This window comes from Amphibalanus amphitrite, unplaced genomic scaffold (assembly GCF_019059575.1).
Source record: "Amphibalanus amphitrite isolate SeventyFive unplaced genomic scaffold, NRLGWU_Aamphi_draft 000637F_arrow, whole genome shotgun sequence".
NCBI lineage: Eukaryota > Metazoa > Arthropoda > Thecostraca > Balanomorpha > Balanidae > Amphibalanus > Amphibalanus amphitrite.
Genome location: NW_024882131.1, coordinates 173,657 through 193,275, shown reverse-complemented (window position 1 = coordinate 193,275; position 19,619 = coordinate 173,657). Strand labels below are relative to the sequence as shown.

The window sequence follows — 19,619 nt, the reverse complement described above, 5'->3', positions numbered from 1 at the left end:
GCGCAGTGAGCCATTCACGGCGCAGTCGGGCCATTCACGGCGCAGTCGGGAACGAGCCACGGTGGTCATGTGGTCTTTGGTAAGTCCGAATGAGCACTGAAGCTCTGGAGGCAGTAGCCAGGAGAATAACCCGCTGGGATAACAAGTCAGCGCTAGCAAGGGAAGAGGCAACTTTTTTCGCGGCAGAACCCGCGACCAAATATCTGAGTGGAATTATGAAGAAGCTCAACCTTTGATAAAAAACGAATAATTGAAGTGGGTGGAGCGGAATATCACTAAGTTCATGGCAAAAATAAATGTTAACTTGGTTTAGCAAACTACCTACCACTGAAAGTCACTGCCCTAGGGGGTGAAAATATGTTTACTACTTATAGAACTGCTAACTTGATATAATGCTTTTGTTTTCTAAGTAAGGCTAACTATATCACTGAACACGATATAGCACATTTCGGGCAGAGGCTGGGCCGCATAGGATTAGTTCCAGGCACCAGCATAGCAAATAAATGTTTACTTGGTTTGGCAATATAAAAAAGCTTTTCAAAACGGTAAAGCAAAGGTGCACAGCGCGGCAACAGGATTCGTCTACTTTTTTTTTCATAAAACATGAGGCGTGTCGCAGTCGGATATTTCAGGATATGCCTGGGGGACTCTGTTGTTTCATTCATGACGAGCTGACGGCACAAGGACAGCCGTACAGAGTATGTGCACCATATCACCAAGCTGCCCATGAATACTTTGTTGGACTGATGATCAGAGATTGGAGCAGTCCCGAACACAATGCGACTGCTGACGATCTTTTCTGCATTTTTAAGCCATGTTAGAAGAAAGCAGATCACAATCATGATCCCACTTTGATGGAGCGTTGCTCACAGACCTGCTGAACCCCTAGGCGGGGGACGAATACTCTAAGCTAGCAGTTGGGTTTGTTCTGGACCGGCTGGGCGTCTGATCCGGAGACCGCAGTCTCGGTGATAAACACGGCCGCCGCATTGGTGCTCCGGAGCGTGCAGTATGAGCCCGCCTGTTATCATTACCATAAGCAGAGCGGCGCCTGATTACTGAGCGTCACGGGCGGGCCTGCAGACTTCCTGTGCAGATCGTGTCGCGTTCAGACACGGTGCAGAGACACGGCGGGCGTCTCAACATAGTGAGCTCCTCTGATCAGAGGTCCCAACCCGATGAACAAATTCATATACAGGCCGACATCTATCAATGTCACTTGTCGTGTGGCAAGTCCATTAGTAAAGTCCGGGAGACAATTCGAGCAGATGGAGTTATATAATATTGCGGCGATAGTGCCTTATGTAACTGGAAACGAATCACCTCTATCTAAGAATATATCCAGCCACCGTTACGGTGGTCCGGTCTGAAATAGGTAGCGGCGTACTGACTCACTGAGCCATTAGGTACGGCAAAGCCAAAAAGAAAACGCCACCGCCTAATTCCTGAAGGCAAACAGGCAAACAGGAGACAAGATGGTTGGATAATAGAACGGCATGGCATCCAAAGAAACACCACTAAGTCTGGCCATTAGTCATTAGCCTGAGCAGACATTAGTCAAAATGCCAAAGCATTACCATTCGTATTCGTATTCGTATTCGTTTATTAGGGCTTTTCCAACAGAGTGGCTATTACGGCCCAGTCAGTACATGTAAATATCACATTGCTAAAAAAAAAACTATGCTAAAAAACACATAGGTACACACATATATAGGCACAAACATGCAAAGAATAAAAGAGTATAAGTCAAATTTTGCGTCAATCAATGCTGTACTTTAAAATGCTCCATCAGCTGTCGCCTTGAGGCGGTCGCCGTCACCTCCCGCGGCAAGCCGTTCCAAGCTGCGGCAGCTCGGCAGGGAAACTGCCGCCTGGCCACCGCTAGGCGGACTCGGGGCAACTCGATCACCGCCGGGCCCGCGGCGACGGCGCGCGTTGCCCTCTCGGAGACGGAAGCGCGTGAGGGAAACATAGCTCGCAACGACTCGGGGGCAGCGGCGGCGAACAGAGCACGGTGCACATTGAACGCATCACGACGCGCGATCATCTCCCGCACGCTGGGCCAGCCGAGCGCGGCGAGAGCAGGGGTCACGTGGTCATATTTGCGGAGGCCGGAGACCAACCGTGCCGCAAAATGCACCACCTTCTGCAGTTAAACGACGCTTTAGTGTGCTACATGATCCGCCCCAGCATCATGCGAGGATGAAGACCTCTGGCGCCCCCGCCGACGCTTTCTTAGCAGATATAATTTCACCAAAGGTAGCCAGAAAACGAACAAGAACTCGGCACTTCCCCCATAATAAAAAGGCTTTCAATTGTGTGTGCGCTGGTTACACATATAAAAAGGTGGCTTTTGAGGTCAGTCAAAATTGTTGCCTGCTGGCATCTTCAGGCTGAAAAGTCATAACATTTTCCCATGCACGAAGGCACATTTTATGTGCCTCTTTGCCATGCATGCACCTGAGACATTAGCGTAGAGGCACCAACACCGCATGAGCTCACATTACGAGTATGTATACACACTCGGCAACTGCAATTTGACCGAAACCATGCACATTTTTGGTAGATTTCCTCCCACGACACAGGAGTAGTAGCACCACGCCACGACGGTTCAGAGAAGTGACGGAGACACGCTGCCATCACGAGACATGGTGCTGACTACTGATAAGACGGAATATGAATAAGCGGAACATGTAGACAAAGAGCCGAGAGGGATGATATCACATACTTGTGTGCGAAAAAGCGACCAGTTTTATTTAAAGTTGATTTACCAGTACGTCATTGCACCACTTTTTACATTCCATCATCATGCAGCATGCATTGCAAACCGAGGCCATTTTCCTGTTTTGATGTCTCCCTCAGCGCCATGACGCCACTGACCAAGTCATCGCCTGGGTCACCTTCCGCCGTTCGCCGCCAACCTCTGAGACGTAGTAATCTTTTCCAGCCGGCCTTACAGACACGGCTCGAAGCCGTGCACGTCAGCATCCCCCCCCCCCACATCCTGTGAGGGGTGACCGAGTGCGCCGACAGCTCCCCCACCCCCCTCCCTCCCACCCACCGGGGCCTCCAGAGAGCCCACCGCAAATTATCGGCCGCTTCCAGGGCATCGCGTCAGCTCGGGGAAGTCCCGAGACGTGTCCCCCAGGCGGCGGCTCCCCTGCGTACCGCGGGGACGGTGACGCAACACGTCCCGTCCCCGGCTGTTCCGATGGGGAGGGACCTGTCGATGGTGGGCGCCACTGCCCGGGTTGTGCTCGGGATGGGGGTGGGGGTGGGGCACGTGCCCCGGGGCGAGGAGAGGGGAAATTACCGGACCTAGCCGCCATGACAGGGCGAGAGCAATAACAAGGGCCGAGGATCTAGCTAGATCTAGCCATCTGCAGCCCCTCGCGGCACTCGGCAGTGTTTACCGATCCGGGACGATTGGTTTGGTCTCTCCCGTGCCTGGAATCAGTCCATGTCTGGCCTCTCGCACTGGTCACATCGATCAAACAAACATTCTATGCTGGCCCGCACTTCTGAGAAACGCCACCAGACCTAATTTGAGCTCCAGGACGCAGAAAATACATTATTTAAAAAGAATGTACTTACAAGTTACGGTTAAGTTGTGTCAGAGTTTCAGCGCCCGACGGAGTAGGGGAAGTTGGGGCAATGCCGGAGTTGGGGCAAAGCCGAAATTCGAGATATTTCGAAAACCGTACGACATGGATGCCACCTGTCAGTGATCGACTGAAGCTTAAGTGACTACCAATCATCGCATGTTTGTTACCAGTCGTCATTCGGAATACTTCGGCTGTGAGGGCGCCAAGAGCGTTTTCAAGGTACGTTTCCTTTGTACTACATGCGCCTTCGAAGCTGCATTTCCTACTCATATGCTACCGTTTGTCTGGCGAATTCGGTCAAGTAATCTTCAGCAGTCTTTGCATAAGTGTGCTGCCTATTTGAAATTTATACGGCACGTTGAAAAGTTATGGGCCTGCAAATGAAAGTATGACTGGCTGGGGTAATGCCGAAAACGTGCAATTACGCGCGTTAAAGCACGCTACGTGAACTTTACTGCTGTAGAATAGCAACGCGTATTTTTAGTCACACAAATTACACCTTCAACCGACACAACGGCCTGTTACCATAAGGAATGATTTACCTGGCCTTTTCTTATTATATCACACAATTATAACTTCCAGTGTGCACCAAGCGTCCTCAAGCTCTTAAAACGCGTGTCAGCTTTGACGAATTCTGGATAAAATTTGAGATAAAATGAAAATAGCAAAACATCAATTTCGGCATTCCCGTAGATCATCTATCTTACTATTTGAACAGGATCCGTCTGTCTGTTTGTCCGCCACGCCGTGTAGTGGGTTCAATTTAGCCGGCCTACAGGGCAGACGGTATATCGTAGGGGGTTGAAATTTGCACACCTTCTAGGTGACAGAGCGGGTCAGCGCCTTTTCTAGGTTTCGACTCACTGGGGTGCACGGTTCGCGCGTGGGGCGCGCTGGAAGAACGCCAATGAAATTTTGATCGGTTCGTAAATCTTCATTGAGAGCCGGGGTCGACAAACTTTATGGACTAAATGCATGCCGATCGGTGGCGGGTGCCTCGCATTGGCGGATGGGAAAGTTTTAATTTGAATAAATAGTGGCGAAAACTGTGTTGATTGTTGCTAAATGGGTGCAGTTTTTGATAGGTATTTACAAATGCACCGCGTTTGCCGCAATGCGTCACATTGGTCACAACACGCCATTTTTGCCGCAAATCGCACAGTTTTGTCAAATATGGTCCGATATGGGTGCAATTTGATACAAAGATGCATGATCAATCACCAGGTGAAAATGCGCCACGTTTGCCGCAATGCGCCACGTTTGCCGCAATGCGCCACATTTGTCACAAAGCGCCATTTCCGACAAATACGATTAAGGGTAATGGAATGGCACGAATAGGGGCGGGGCTGGGAACAATTTATGTCTGATATTTTAGTACTGATTGGATCCAATTATTCTGTGACCTGATATGACCCAGCGGTGTTGGTAGGGGTAGTGGTATTGGTAGGGGTAGGGGTAGTAGTAGGGGTAGTAGTAGGAGTGGTAGTAGGGGTAGGGGTAGGTGTAGTGGTAGTGGTAGGGGTAGTAGTAGGGGTAGGGGTAGGGGTAGTGGTAGGGGTAGTGGTAGGGGTAGTGGTAGGGGTAGGAGTATGGGTAGTAGTAGTGGTAGGGGTAGGGGTAGATGTAGTGGTAGGGGTAGGGGTAGGGGTAGTTGTAGTGGTAGTGGTAGGGGTAGTGGTAGGGGTAGGAGTAGGGGTAGGGGTATTGGTAGGGGTAGGGGTAGTGGTAGGGGTAGTGGTAGGGGTAGTGGTAGGGGTATTGGTAGGGGTAGGGGTAGTGGTGGAGACAAAAGCAGAACAGTGGCCCGGGCTGATCCCAGCGGACGAGAGGTGACCTATGTGACCTGGCCTGACCCAAGGTGACCGGGGCTGACCCCTTTGACCCGTCTTGACCCCGTATCAGCCAAATTTCATCCAACAACTCCCTCAGAACAGTTTTTTTTTAATTCTCTTCACATTTCCGTCCATATCTATAGTTCTAGACGACATATCGACATGAATCAAACACCATTCGAAAGCAAATTGGCTGGTGCCGCAATTTTTCCTACCACGCAGCAAAGCAAGTGGCGCAGCCGCTTGTCTAACTTACTATTCAAACAGAATCCGTCTGTGAGTCTGTGAGTCTGTGTGTCCGCACATCGTGTAGTGGGTTCAATTTGTTACGGCTACAGGGCAGACGGTTTGTTGTAGGAGGTTGAAATTTGCACACCTTCTAGGTGATAGAGCGGGTCAGCGCCTTTTCTAGGTTTCCACTCGCTGGGGTGCACGGTTCGCGCGTGGCGCGCGCTGGAAGAACGCCAATGGAATTTTGATCGGTTCGTAGATCTTCATTGAGAGCCGGGGTCGACAAACTTTGTGGACTAAATGCATGCCGATCGGTGGCGGGTGCCTCGCATTGGCGGATGGGCAAGTTTTTAATTTGAATGAAAAGTGGCGAGGGAATGTGTTGATTGTCGCTAAATGGGTACTGTTTGTGATAGGAATCAACAAATGCACCGCATTTGCCGCAAGGCGTCACATTGGTCACAAGGCGTCATTTTTGCCGCACATCGCACAGTTTTGTCAAATATGGTCCGATAAAGGTACAATTTGTTGCCAGGATGCATGCTCAACCAACAGGTAAGATGCGCCGCGTTTGCCGGAATGCGCAACAATTATCTCAGGGCTTCATTTTTGCCGCAAATCGCACAGTTTTGTCAAATATGGTCCGATATGGGTGCAATTTGGTGCAAAGATGCATGCTCAATCACCGGGTGAAAATGCACCGCGTTTGCCGTAACACGCCACATTTGTCACAAAGCGCCACTTCCGACAAAATCGATTAAGGGTAATGGAATGGCACGAATAGGAGCGGGGCTAGAAGATCTTTTAAATTCTGATTTTTAAAAACATTTATTGGATCCAATTAATATGTGACCTGACATGACCCAGTGGTAGGTAATGGTAGTGGTAGGGGTAGGGGTAGTGGTAGTGGTAGGAGGTAGGGGTAGGGATAGGGGTAGGGGTAGGGGTAGGGGTAGTGGCAGGGGTAGGGGTAGGGGTAGTGGTAGGAGTAGTAGTAGGGGTAGGGGTAGGGATAGTGGTAGGAGTAGTAGTAGGGGTAGTAGTAGGGGTAGTGGTAGGGGCAGTGGTAGGGGTAGGAGTATGGATAGTAGTAGTGGTATGGGTAGGGGTAGTGGTAGTGGTAGATGCGGTGGTAGGGGTAGGGGTAGGGGTAGTGGTAGGGGTAGTGGTAGGGGTAGTGGTAGGGGAAGGGGTAGTGGTGGAGGCAAAAGTTGAACAGTGGCCCGGGCTGATCCCATCGGACGAGAGGTGACCTTTGTGACCTGGCCTCACCCAAAGTGACCGGGGCTGACCCCTTTGACCTGTCTTGACCCCGTATCAGCCAAATTTCATCCAACAAAGGCCTCAGAACAGTTCTTTTTTAAATTCTCTTCACATATCCGTCCATATCTATGTTTCTAAACGACACATCAATTTGAATCGAATACCATTCGAAAGCAAATTGGCTGGTGCCACAATTTTTCCTACCACGCAGCAAAGCAAGTGGCGCAGCCGCTTGTCTATACTACTATTTGAGGAGGGTGCGTCTGTCCGTTACCGAGGTCCCGACTTGATGGTGCTTTGCGTGGACTGCAGGCCAGACCGTTGCACCTAGCCCGGTGAAATTTGCACAACTCATAGATCAAGGATGCGCGACGTGCCTTTGAGGGGTCTCAGCTCGATCGGGTCGATAGGGAGCGCGTGGTGCGTGCTCAAAAAGTGCAAATTCGCGTCATAGACTTTACATGTATAAATCGGCGTGCGAAATCGGGCGAAAATGGCTAATTTTGGCCGACACGGGTCCAGTTCCCGTGCAATATCTTGGTGACCAGGGATCCGACCGGCACGGGGAAAACAGCATCGTGTACAGAATTGAACGGGCTATTGAATGGTGTGCAATGCAGAGGATAGCACGCGCCACGTGCACCGGAGAGGGCACTTTTATTTGAAAAATTGCGGTTTTTGAGGGATTTTGGAATTAATCTTATTTTTAGGTGACCGTTAAATGGAGCGAGTTGAATCAACGCCTATTTGCAAGAGAAAGGTACCGCCTCTCATATAAAAATTATGAAAAGCTGATTGATCCAAATCAAGGTGGTGCAAATCACAGGAGAAAATGGTGTTTGTCAATTTTGTGCCACTTTATTAATCACACGGGTTTTGCTGCATAACCTGATACCTTTGGCAATTGAATATGGTACCATTGGGTAGAGCATTCAATTCTGTCCAATATTCACTCTTCATTTTTGCATAATTAGCAACAGTATCCTTAAAAATGTAAATGTTCCAAACCATTACATTGTCATTTTTAGCGAAATTCATCGATGGCCCTCAAAAGACTTCACGCCAGTTTTCGAATCATTCTAAAGTAGAACGCATGATAATACGACACGGGCACCTCGATGCGATGTATCTTTTTGTTTTCTTACAAAATGCTTGGCCGTCAAAAAGCAATCGAACGAAATGGATATTTACCAACCAAATCGACACAGACCAACCCACGGGTCAAAAAATCCCCCCTTAGCGTTGCGGAGCACGCGGGTAACCCTAGTTTCTCCCATTTTCGGCTTTCCCCGCAGTCCGGGGCAACGCCGAAAGAGTCACTTCTTTGATATTTTTAGTTTGTGTGCTTAACGGTATGCGAATTTATCAAATGCGCCTGGTATGTTTGAAAGGCAAAAGACTGGCCTCTCGAATGACGCCAACAAGAATAGCTTATGTTGTCTACCTTGCGTGCTACGGGCGTCAGAAAAAAGTATTCGGCGTTCCCCCAACTTCCCCTACTTACGCATCAGGGGCACCGAGCTATACGAGGCAAGAATAACATCAGATTCATGCACGCTGGACGGAGGAGCAAAACTTTTGCTATCATAACCTTTCAATTTGTAACTATAACTTTTGCCAAAAATACGCAAACGGTCTGACTAAAAGGATGTAATACAACACCTGGGATCATTACGGAAATAATTTAGCGACGCAGTGGTGTCAATTGAAAGGAGTTCTGAGAGCATTGATGTCATACTTATATTTTGTCCAAATCCAAGTAGGTACCTTATCAATTGATTGCCATTTTATGGAATTCCGATGCACAGAAATGACAAGAACATTCTTTCGTCTCGTCGAAGGGCTAGTCAGAAATAAGAGTGGGCGTCACTGCCATATACGTATGGAGTGGACTGACGTCTAACTATTGGCATACATAACGGTATCCGTCTCGTGACCGTTTTTCACTCTGATATCTACGACAGAGTAGCGTGCATAAACATATACATTCCAGGCTGTATATGTGTGCGGTTCGTCATAAACATGTACCGTTTCTGATACCACAAACATGTAGAATTAATGGCGCCGGCCGTTGAGGTCCGTTGCGATTCGAACCCAACTTTCTCGTTAGAGCCGCGCCCCTCTTGGTAAAACCAGACGCCAGCTTATGTTGGTTTGTTTTCCTTACGTGCAAAACAGCCAAAGAAAGAAGAGTCTGTGCCAGCCTATTGGCAAAAATAGCTCAGAGATACGCGCGCGCAGGGCTTGTCGGAGGTCCCGCGAGGAGCAGACAAGATCGCAGAGCGGCTCGGACAGTGAGCGATCAGTGCCGGGTCGCCGGGGGACGCCGCACCGGCTGTGACCGGGCGGGGGGGGGGCGTGGGCCGGGGAAATGGCCGCACTCCTGGACCACCTGTCCGCCGGAGCGGCGCGGCTCCTATCAATCCGATACCGCGGTGGGCGCACCGTCCGCCGCCGGCAGGGAGGCGTCACTCCGCCCCTCCCGGTCTGTCGGCGGCCGTTTAACGTCACCTTCCCAGTCAGCCCGTCCCGCCCACCCACCTCAAATGACCGTGTATTTACTGGGATACGTGTACATTACCCACACCAGCTCGGCTCGGTGCCGGGAGCGCCGCCGACCCGCCCACCCAGCCCCGCTCCGGGCGCCGCGGGGAGCCGAGCGGTGTGCCTGGACGGGACAGGTGCCGGGAGTGCGCCATTCACCGCCGCCGAGCCGCCACATTCGCCACGCACCGGCTCCCGGAACCGGTCGGCCCTATTCACCATTGACTGGCTGTCCAATACCTCCCGCGGCTCATCTACGGTCCAATCCCTCACACTGGGACGGCCGGCACGGCCAGGCGACCGGCGCGGCGACCAGCGGCGACCCGGCGGCGACCGGCGGCGACCCGGCGCGGGTCGGGGTCGGCTGGGTGGGCCGCCACCGACAGACGGTCGAACGGACCGACGGGCGCCACTCGATCGTCAGTGGCCCGGCGGCAGATCGATCCCGGTTAGTCACTCTAATCACTCGGAGACACATGTGACGAGCCGCTCTGCCGGCCTCGCCCGACCGGGGCGTGTCGGCGGCGCGGCGTCACGGCAGCGCGTCGCGGCTCGCCGGGCGCGGTGATTAAAATGCATGTGTCGTGTGGCATGTGGCACTGTCTGGCCGTCAGCGGCGTCTGCGAGAGCCCGTGGCCCGCGGCCCCGCAGCGCGGTCACGTCCCGCGGAGGGGCGACACGTGAGCTGCCCGGCCGGCTGATTGCCGCAGGGCCGACTCTGCGTGCTGCGTGCTGCGTTGGCACGGCGCGGCGGAGGCCGATGCCGCCGGGCGGATCGATCGGTCGGACTCTGGCCCTCACGGCCCGGCCGCGTGGCCCGCCGCGCCGCCCGGGGTCGTCACAGAAGGGGGTCACCGTCAGCGGCGGCCGTCACGCGCGCCGCTCCAGCCGGGGGGCGGGCCGCGAGGCGGCGCCCACGTGGCCGCACGGAGCGGTCAGCGCGGACCGCTCCGTCCGCCGGGAGCGGCGCTGACGCGGCGGTCGGACCGCTGATGGTCTCCAGACGCCGCGCCGGACGCGTTCGCCGAACCGGCCCCTCGACGCTGACAGTTCTAGTACGGCCGTGTCGCCAACCGGGCGGCGCGGCGGCCGGCCGGGGGGCGGAACCCGCGTCACCGCCGGCGGCGGCCCGAGTGACCCGCGGCGACTCAGGGAGGGGCCGAGACTCCGGGGGGCAGGGAGGGGCCGCGACTCGGCGCCCGGCGCCCGGCCAGAGGCGACTCGGCAGCACCCCGCTTAGGGAGGAATTAGGACAGAATAAGGTCAAACAGACGGCTTATCCAAAACGGCAGATAAACTACATACGCGATGAAGACTGAAGATTACATTCACCACCATTCGCCACCGACCCAATTTCAACTGGCTGCAGGAACAATTCAAACAAGGAACAATTTTAACCGATTTACAGCTTTGGCATAATCGAGTTCAGTTGCTCTAATCAGTGGTCGCCGACCCATCTTAATCTTCTGCAGCCCATCCTGTAAATTTTGGTTATAGTGTCTTCACTCCGATGGGCCACACAAATCCCGACAAAAGCGGCCATAAACCGTCATTACCAGGCCCTGGAAGAACAACGTATTGGCTATGGGCATTTCTACAAGAAGTAACTTTCCAACGGAAGACGCCCACTCACCAGTCAAGGCATATTCGGAAAAAATGCCAATCACTGGTTCATATTTCGAAGAGCTGCGGCGCATATATCGACCATCATGATTGAATACCTATTGAGTGAACATTGAGCTGTATCGACCCGACCACTTGGTACTGGAACAAGGTGCGGCTCGGCACTGCCACAGACTTGTCCAGGTTCTCGTTACCAGAAAGTCCCATTTATAATGGCGCCTCCTGAAGGCCGGCTTGCGTGTCATCCATACTACATTACGAGCTTGGCAAAGCACCTTTCCAATTATGTAAACACGATGCTGGCTGGGACCAGGGAAACAGTGGCCCTGGAAAGCCTAGTGCCATTAGCTAAATTGGTAGGGAGGTCCGAAATGACAGCGTACCGTATCAAAAAGGAAGGCCGTAGCATTCACGGCTCTTCTTTACCATCACGCTAGGAATTTTTGCAATGTCAGCTTTTATTTATGCCGGCAGACAGACGCGGTGCAGGTTTCGGGTTTCAGGTCCAGCCATCGAGGCCGTCCTAATTAGCCGGATGTGTCCCTCATTAGTGAGACGATCGGGTGCTGTCGATGTCTCAAAAACAATTCAACATCGGCTGGGAGAATCGCATTGTGCTCCCAGTTCTCTCAGAAGAATCTCAGCTCTCTCAGAACTCAGAAGGATAACAAAAATTATTCAATTTATGTAAAATCTACGGAGCGGCGGGCTTGGTCATTATTTCACACCATACCAGCAGCGGTCGTGGCCGAAACGACCCATGTCCATCGTCCACCCTAGGGGCTGTCTCAACATCCATATCATTGCCATTGCGTCCAATGGATATTGTAAAGCGGTGATGGAGAGCAGACAGCGGACAGAAGACACCATGTTCGGTGTCACTGTGGCGAGCATCTGGGTCAGACGCGCTGCCACTGACAGGCGCCGCGTCCCTCCTGAGGCCGTCTCACTCCCGGTCCGAGTGCCTAACAGGACCCCGGACACCAGGAAGTTATGGTTAGACCGGTCACCGCGGCCGCCGCTCGCCCCTTCACAGTACCGTGCACAATTATACAACCGGCGCCCTCGTCTCGATTCCGAGCGCAGCGAAACATGGCGGGGTTTATCAAACTCTCCGTTAGTCGAGATAGCACGACAGTGCCGCCAACCTTCTTGCATCGGCTATCTTGGAGGCCGCTCTGAGCCTCCGCGGCCGTTCACTGGAAGGGGCGCAGCTCCACGCCCCTGCCCGCGCCACACGGGGCCGTAACTGGACCACCCTCTGACGTTTGCAGGCCGTTCGCCGCTACGCTTCCGTGCAATGTGTTTGGTTACCGTTTGTCCAGACGGGGAGTGGTCGGCCCGCCCGGGGACGCGGCCGATCGAATGGAAAAGTCCAGCAGCGCCAATCGACCGGCGCAGGGGGACGATTAGCGCCCGGGGGTGTCACTGGCACCGCGGCGTGCAGCGCGACCGGACTCGGACACACCCCGGCCACAGGGGGGCGCAGACTGATTGACACGAGCGAACGAATGAACGGAACATAATTAATTGAAACGAAATCATTTGGAGCGGAGCGGTCGTGGAGCCTCGCGGCATTAGAGCGGCTCCTGGCCCCTGTCAGGGGAGTGTCGCCGCTCCGCGCCGGTCCGCTCCGCTGTCCGAGCAGAGTCGTCTCGTGGCCGGCCACAAATGGAAACTACCCAGACCGAGAGTCGCTCTGACAAACGGCCGGTGTCCGACTCGATGTCGACACCGCCGTGGCCTGGGGTGGCCGCCCAGTGCGCGTGTCCTCCGGCCGAGCGGGAGCAGCGCGGGTCACCTCGTCTCCCCGCTGTATACACAGTTCCGGAGCTGCCGCAGGACAGTGGGGTGGGACACACAGGGCGCCGGGCGGAGCGCGCCGGCTCGGGTGGCGCTGCCCGCTCCCGGGGGCCGGCAGAGGCGGCCGGCTCGGGTTTCCAACACTATCGGACGGCGCATCCCCGTCCAGCGGGGCCTCCTGCGGCGCGCCGGCCGCCCTGGTGACAGGCCGACCCGCCGGCCCCCTCGGCACGGCCTCGGCGACACAGCGCGGTTCAAGGCTGGACCAGCGGCGCATTTTCATGACGGTCCCATCTGATGGGCGTCACTGCATAATGCACACGTGGACAGACGCTGACCGGGCCGTCCGACCGGGAGGGGACGCGCTGTCGCTACATCGGCACGACCGTCGTCCGTCCGCTCGCCGGCCCTGGCGGCGAGCCGGCCACAGCTGGGTATGGGAGCAGACGCAGCCGTGAGGCTAATGAGAAACAGGTGTAAAAAGTTTATATACCGGGGTACGCTACGTTCTTATGTTGTTTTTGGTGTCGTTTTTGTGTCGCTTCAGGCATGGCGCTTGGGGGCTAATAAAAGAAAACAGCACGCCGGAAAAAGTGCATTCTGTCACGTAGTTGATTAAAATGCCGCAATATAATGGGGTGCGAATCGCATGCACCTGTAAAAGCAGACATTAAAAAAGGACATACGTCAGCTGGGACCCATTAAATAATTGAACAAAATGTAAGCAGTGATGTTGCATACACAAAAGAAGCACGGAAACAGCTTCAGACACATGTGCCAATATCCCGTTGAAGTTTTTGCCTGCGAGTACATCTAGCTCGCTGAAAGCTGACGAGGCCGGCCCAGATTTGCCGGAAGGTCGGCGACGCGTCTGACCTCGCTCGGGGAAGTGAGCCGGTCTCGTCAGCCGTTCTCCCTCGCCTCCTCTGATGGCTCCAATCGCCGTTCATTGGCGCCCATTCTCGGGTCCGTGCGTAGGCCGGGGTCCTCAGAAATGAGGATTGACACATGGACCCATGACCCGGCGGAAAGGGACCCCAACGTGGCGGGATCCTCGTAAACGACCGGTCATCCGAGCACGCCGACAAACAGCACCGCTCGTCCAGAGCTGACGGTCAGCAACAACTTCAGTCGGAACAGAGCACACAGATCGAGAGGGTAAGGTAGGCAGCCCGAACTGCAAACATGATGCGCCAAACTGGACTCCAGTCGTCCCGAGTGGCATCTCATTTGATGTAGCGGATAGCGGTTGTATCCATGCAAAGTCCCGAGCGTCGCGAGGGTTGTCACGAAGCCCCATGTCACCAGGATAGACGGTCATGCTACGCCTTTCACGGCGCCGTCCCGGACGGTCCTTGAGCCCGTGATTGTGTATCGGCAACCAGTTTCCTCACGAAACGGAGGCGTTCCATTGCAGTCCGACTATGGCCGACTCATTTTTGGGCCCGCATGATGGCGCGATTGGGGCTGAGCTGGCTACAGGACGGCCCGGTAAGGCCTGCTGACGGGCCCCCATCCGTTGTGGAACCCCTCGCCGCGGGTATTGAACGGGACTGGGACGCAGCCCCTGTGCGACCGGCAGCACGACAGCCACTGGAGTGACTGATTGTTGTGAACGGCCATTTGAGGCCAGGGCTCAGTTCATATAGAGCCCCTTTGCTGCTAAGGGACACTTATTGGAAAGAGGAACCCGACAGACGGGTTCATATAGGCATAGCCACCCTTACACACCGGCACCAATGTTACCAAAAGTGTCCTTTTGAAAAGTGGTACTTTGGAAAAGTGACACTTGCCCGACTGGCCTTTCTTATATGAACTGGGCCCAGGTCACATCTTAAACAAGTGAAATCTGCATGAAAGAAGTTTCTAAAAAGTTAATTGTTTTCAAAGAAGTTGTCATGAACTAACCCAGGTCGGGTAAGAGTCGAGCGCCGTGGGTGTTTTAGTACAACGAAGCAGATTCTCGTTACGTTCGGCTATTTTGCCGGGAAATAAGTATAACGTAATCCCTGGTACCTATAACCGGTCTGCAGACCTGTTCGTTCGGCGGTTTAGGCCATGCACTGGGTTCCTGGTCCCACAAAAAAAGGATTAATACACAGAATCCCACACTTCACACTTTGCAGGGAAAACTCCAAACAAAGTGATGGAAGACCAATAAAACCGCAGCTTCACAGTATTTTTTTATATACAGCACCATAGCTGTGAGCAGTAGCCAGCAGCCTATATTGGGACATTCTTCAGGCGCTGTCACGTTACAATGGCAGTGAGCAGTAGCCTATGTTGGGACCAGACTTGTGATCAGCTCAGTTGAGCCGGCTCAAAAATCAGCTCAGCTCATGAGCCGGCTCAACATTTTGCCAAATTGTTGAGCTGTGAGCTGAGCCGGCTCAGTAATGCATTGAGCTGAGCTGCTGTCTGAGCTGAGCTGAATGAGCTTGAGCTGAGCTGAGCTGAATGAGCTTGAGCTGAGCTGAGCTGAGCTGAGCTGAGCTGAGCGAGCTGAGCTGAGCTGATTGAGCTAAGCGAGCTGAGCTGAGCTGAGCTGAGCTGAGCTGAGCTGATTGAGCTGATTGAGCTGAGCTGAGCTGATTGAGCTGAGCTGAGCTGATTGAGCTGAGCTGAGCTGAGCGAGCTGAGCTGAGCTGATTGAGCTGAGCTGATTTAGCTGAGCTGAGCTGATCCAGTTCTAATTCTTTTCAGTTCATGCTTGGAAATTAACTCAGGATTTGATGCTTCAGCTATGAGCTAGCTATGGAGTGAGCAATTACACTGCCTTCGTGATCGCACTTAAAAATATCAAAACTCTAAAGAAATCAATATTAATCACTAATCAAGCTTAATTTATTTCATCCATATTGCATGGAAATTGGAAGACCAGGGTCTTGGCCAATTTACAGGCTAATACAGCCAGTCTCAAGTTTCAAGTCTGACTGCAAGATGAACACCTACTGTCAGGCTTTGATGCTTCGCCTTGACACTCTGCTCCGCAATGTACAATTCAGCATTCTTCACTTTGTTATTTAAGCAGTTATTTAAATTAATTTTATCAATAAGGGTTCTTACCTCTGCAATTCTGCATAAAATATTTACAGTTAGGAATTAGCAAATAATGTTCCTCTTCGTTGGTTGAATGTGGGCTAAGCAACCATATCCTATTGAAAGTGGGGTGGGGCAGAGGCGCTAACTGGAACTCTCACCTTCTGATGTCCATAATATGGGAAAAGCTCCCTTATTCACACGCCGACTATGAATTCTAATTGTGTTGATATTGCCTTGGTTGAGATCAGGGTGGTGTTGGTTTCACTGATAACAGCACGCTGCTGTCACACGTGTCAAATGGGGTTTCCATGGAGATATGAACAAACTCTTATCTCCAAGTTCCAACACTACCCCAAAATGTAACGTCAGCTCCTGGCAGGGTGCCAAGAGCGGATGGCGGCGTGGGCGTGCTGCTCTCGGCCGTGAAACACCGCCTAGTTGAGATGATTCCATGGCGTTTTTTTCGTCTAGCAGATTTTCGTCCGCAGATTTTCGTCCGACTTTTCTTCGTCTGGCACTTTTTCGTCTGTACATTTTTTCGTCGGTAAACTTTTTCGTCCAGACTTTTTTCGTTCGTATATTTTGAACTTATATGTTATGTTAACATCGCGGGTGCACACTCTGATAACATGTAATAACACTGCCAAGAACAGTCCATTTCATGTACCTAACTATAGTCTGAGTCCAAGTAGACGCACGACTCGCAAAGTCTCAAGGTCTTAATGAGCAGTCTTTTGCCCATTGTGTAAGTTGCCTCGCTCCTTGTTAGAGGAGACTTACTTATGTGCCAAGAGTTGGTCTGTTTTTTAACCCTCGCCCGTATTGGTGTTTTTCCAGCCACGAACGTATAGGGGGGGGGGGGTTCCGTTGGACCCCCCCCCCCTTGCCGTTTCGCCCCTGATCGAGCTAGAGCTTCGCGGAAAAAACGAGCGTGCTGCCCGCGACGAGAGGAAGCCGATGATACCCAATTTTAAGGTCCTAGGTTATCGGTTGACCTTCCAGGTCAGGTCAATGACCCAAAAGTCGGGAAAATCGGGACCTGTTAGAACGTCGTAAAACGTGGCTGCTATGGGGTTTTTTCGGGGTGCTGATCACGAATATCATGTTAGTTATGATCACTGATGATGTCTTTATGCATTGAGGCCAGGTCGGGTCAGGTCAGGTCAACCAGTAAGGATTTTGCCGGGTATTCGTAGTAGCCTCTGACAGCTTCGTAACATGTTACGAAGGCACCAAAACTGCTTCGTAAATGTTCAAATGGTTGCTAAATTCGAATTCAGCTCCAAAAACTAGCCTAGAAACATGTAAAACTCGAAAAAGTGAACCGAGGTCATCAAAGGTCAATGACCTGACCTGACCTTCCGGTGACCTTGACACCCACCCTAATGCATGGGAGCAACATCATATCCCATGTTTGAACGCTTGAAACCACAAAAAGACTGCTAACGCGCGGCTAATGCGAGCCGACATACGCCGAATCGCGATTCCGGCCAAACATGGTCTCGAAAAGTAGGTCACAGGTCAAAGGTCATTAGGGTCAGGGTCATGAAATTTTCAGGATAGGTGTAAAATTGATTATCGCGAGGGTACTGAAAGTTTCGTCGCGATCGGCCGCTTTTTACGCGAGTTATTCGCGAAAAACAGAGGGGGGTCCGTTCGACCCCCCCCCCCCCTATACGGGCGAGGGTTAAGCATGTCCGATTTAAAAAGAACGACTGAACGATCTAAGCGTGAATTTAACTGAGCGGAAACTGAGCTGAGCTGAATTGAGCGGAAACTGAGCTGAGCTGAACGGGAACTGAGTTGAGCTGAGCTGAGCTGAGCGGAAACTGAGCTGAGCTGAGCTGAGCGGAAACTGAGCTGAGCTGAGCGGAAACTGAGCTGAGCTGAGCGGAAACTGAGTTGAGCTGAGCTGAGCGGAAACTGAGCTGAGCTGAGCTGAGCGGAAACTGAGATGAGCTGAGCTGAGCGGAAACTGAGCTGAGCTGAGCTGAGCGGAAACTGAGCTGAGCTGAGCTGAGCGTGAGCGGAGCACAGCCGGTTTGAGCGGAGCGTGAGCTGAGCTGAGCCGTGTTAAACTGAGCGGGAGCTGAGCGGGAGCGGATAAAACGGAGTTGAGCTGAGCGAGCTCACTTTTTTCTTGAGCTGTCACAAGTCTGGTTGGGACATTCTTCAGACGCAGTTACGTTGCGACACCACTTTTCTCGGATTTCAAAGGAAAATCACAATACGGCTACAAACTGCGCATTGCTTCCAGACAATTCTTAGTTGATTGAATAAACATTGAAAGATGGGTAGCAAATGGCAACTTCGTAAAACCTCGGACTTTGACAAAGCGCTCCCATTTCGGTCACCGTTACAAACTTTGTTCATTGAACTAGGTTTCAATCATTTTTGTTCAAATGAGGAACTAAGAGTTGTGCTATCAGCCACCCACCTTTCATCGATGATGAATTGTTTTTGAAGTGCTGTTGAAAGCATAGTGTTTCTGCGTGGACAGTTGTAGATGGATTATACCACACAACACGAACGGCACGCATATCATATATGCATACTAACTCACCTCACCGATGACGATCGGCGGATTCCCGGTATCTCGGAGGATCATGGAATGGCGGACCAGCAGCGGCAGCCGCGCAGTCACGAGTCGGCTGAGTCGTTCAGTACGGTTCAGTGTCACTCAGCAGCCGCGCTGGGTCGCTCGGAAACTGGACACTGGATGCTTCACCAACACCATCGCTGACGGGACGCCCTAAAGGACAGGACACGGGACATCAGTGGGATAAAAATCGTGGCGCTGATAGAGGAAAAGGCATCTAAAGGCGTGGCTTGTTTCAGTTCAGGAGAAAAACGCGGATGCGGCTTGAGTGTGCCTACCAATTTATGTTGAACATGAAACTTCTGAAAAGAAGGAAACCTTCATCTGTGATCGGAGATCATGTGTAATTTGGGCATTACTTCACATACACACCTTCATGGTAATGAGCTTCACGATGAGGTGAATACCTAGGGAGCCCAAGTTTAAACTCGACTTCACCTTCTGATTACCTGTATCACAATGCACACCGACGAGTGCATGGCGTCACCAATCATTTTGCTATCACTATCTTCGCAATATAGATAATTCATTAACGTACATATTTAACCATTTTAGGCCTCGTATTTACCGTGTAGTTTCGCAGGAAAGCCAGAGCCGGCAGCACGGTATATAGAGAACTCAGAAAGCTTCAGGTGAGTCACAAGAGCAACAATTGTCATTTGAGACAAAAACTGAGAGTTCCTCATGTACAATGAATGTATGCTCTTATGTTGGTATAGAGTCTTGACACATATCCAACACTTTTTATTCCGTAAATATCTGACAAAACGGACAAATCATGACCATATTTACAGACATTTTCAATTCAAATGTTCAGAATGCTCCGTGGAATGCTCAAAATTGTTTTGCGCCAAAAACGTGTTGCGTTTGTCGTCGCTACCAAATTACCTGCAGTGCTACCATATTCTAAAAAAAACTTCCTTTCCCTTTCAGCAAGGATGACCAATTCAAGGATTCAATGCACTGTGGCATTGAATCTGACAAGGAGAAAACGAAGTTGATAAATATTTTGATATATTGCTTTGGATAAAAAGCTACTGTAGCTCATAACTCAACAGACTTTTCATGTGGCATGTC

General features: G+C 52.0%; 1 protein-coding gene across 2 annotated transcripts in view; it reads right to left on the bottom strand.

Annotated features, from left to right (window-relative positions):
- Positions 1 to 19,395, bottom strand: part of LOC122363737 (autophagy-related protein 16-1-like) — a 90,214-nt gene extending 70,819 nt beyond the window's left edge. The window contains exons 1-2 of one of the 2 annotated variants that reach the window (XM_043333339.1): positions 19,111 to 19,395; positions 18,507 to 18,695 (exon numbers count right to left, since the gene is read on the bottom strand). The gene's annotated coding sequence lies outside the window, so the exon portion shown is untranslated. Of the gene's footprint in view, positions 1 to 18,506; positions 18,845 to 19,110 lie in introns of both variants that reach the window. The other variant, XM_043333337.1, reaches the window with a different exon arrangement.
- Between the last annotated feature and the right edge of the window lie 224 nt (positions 19,396 to 19,619).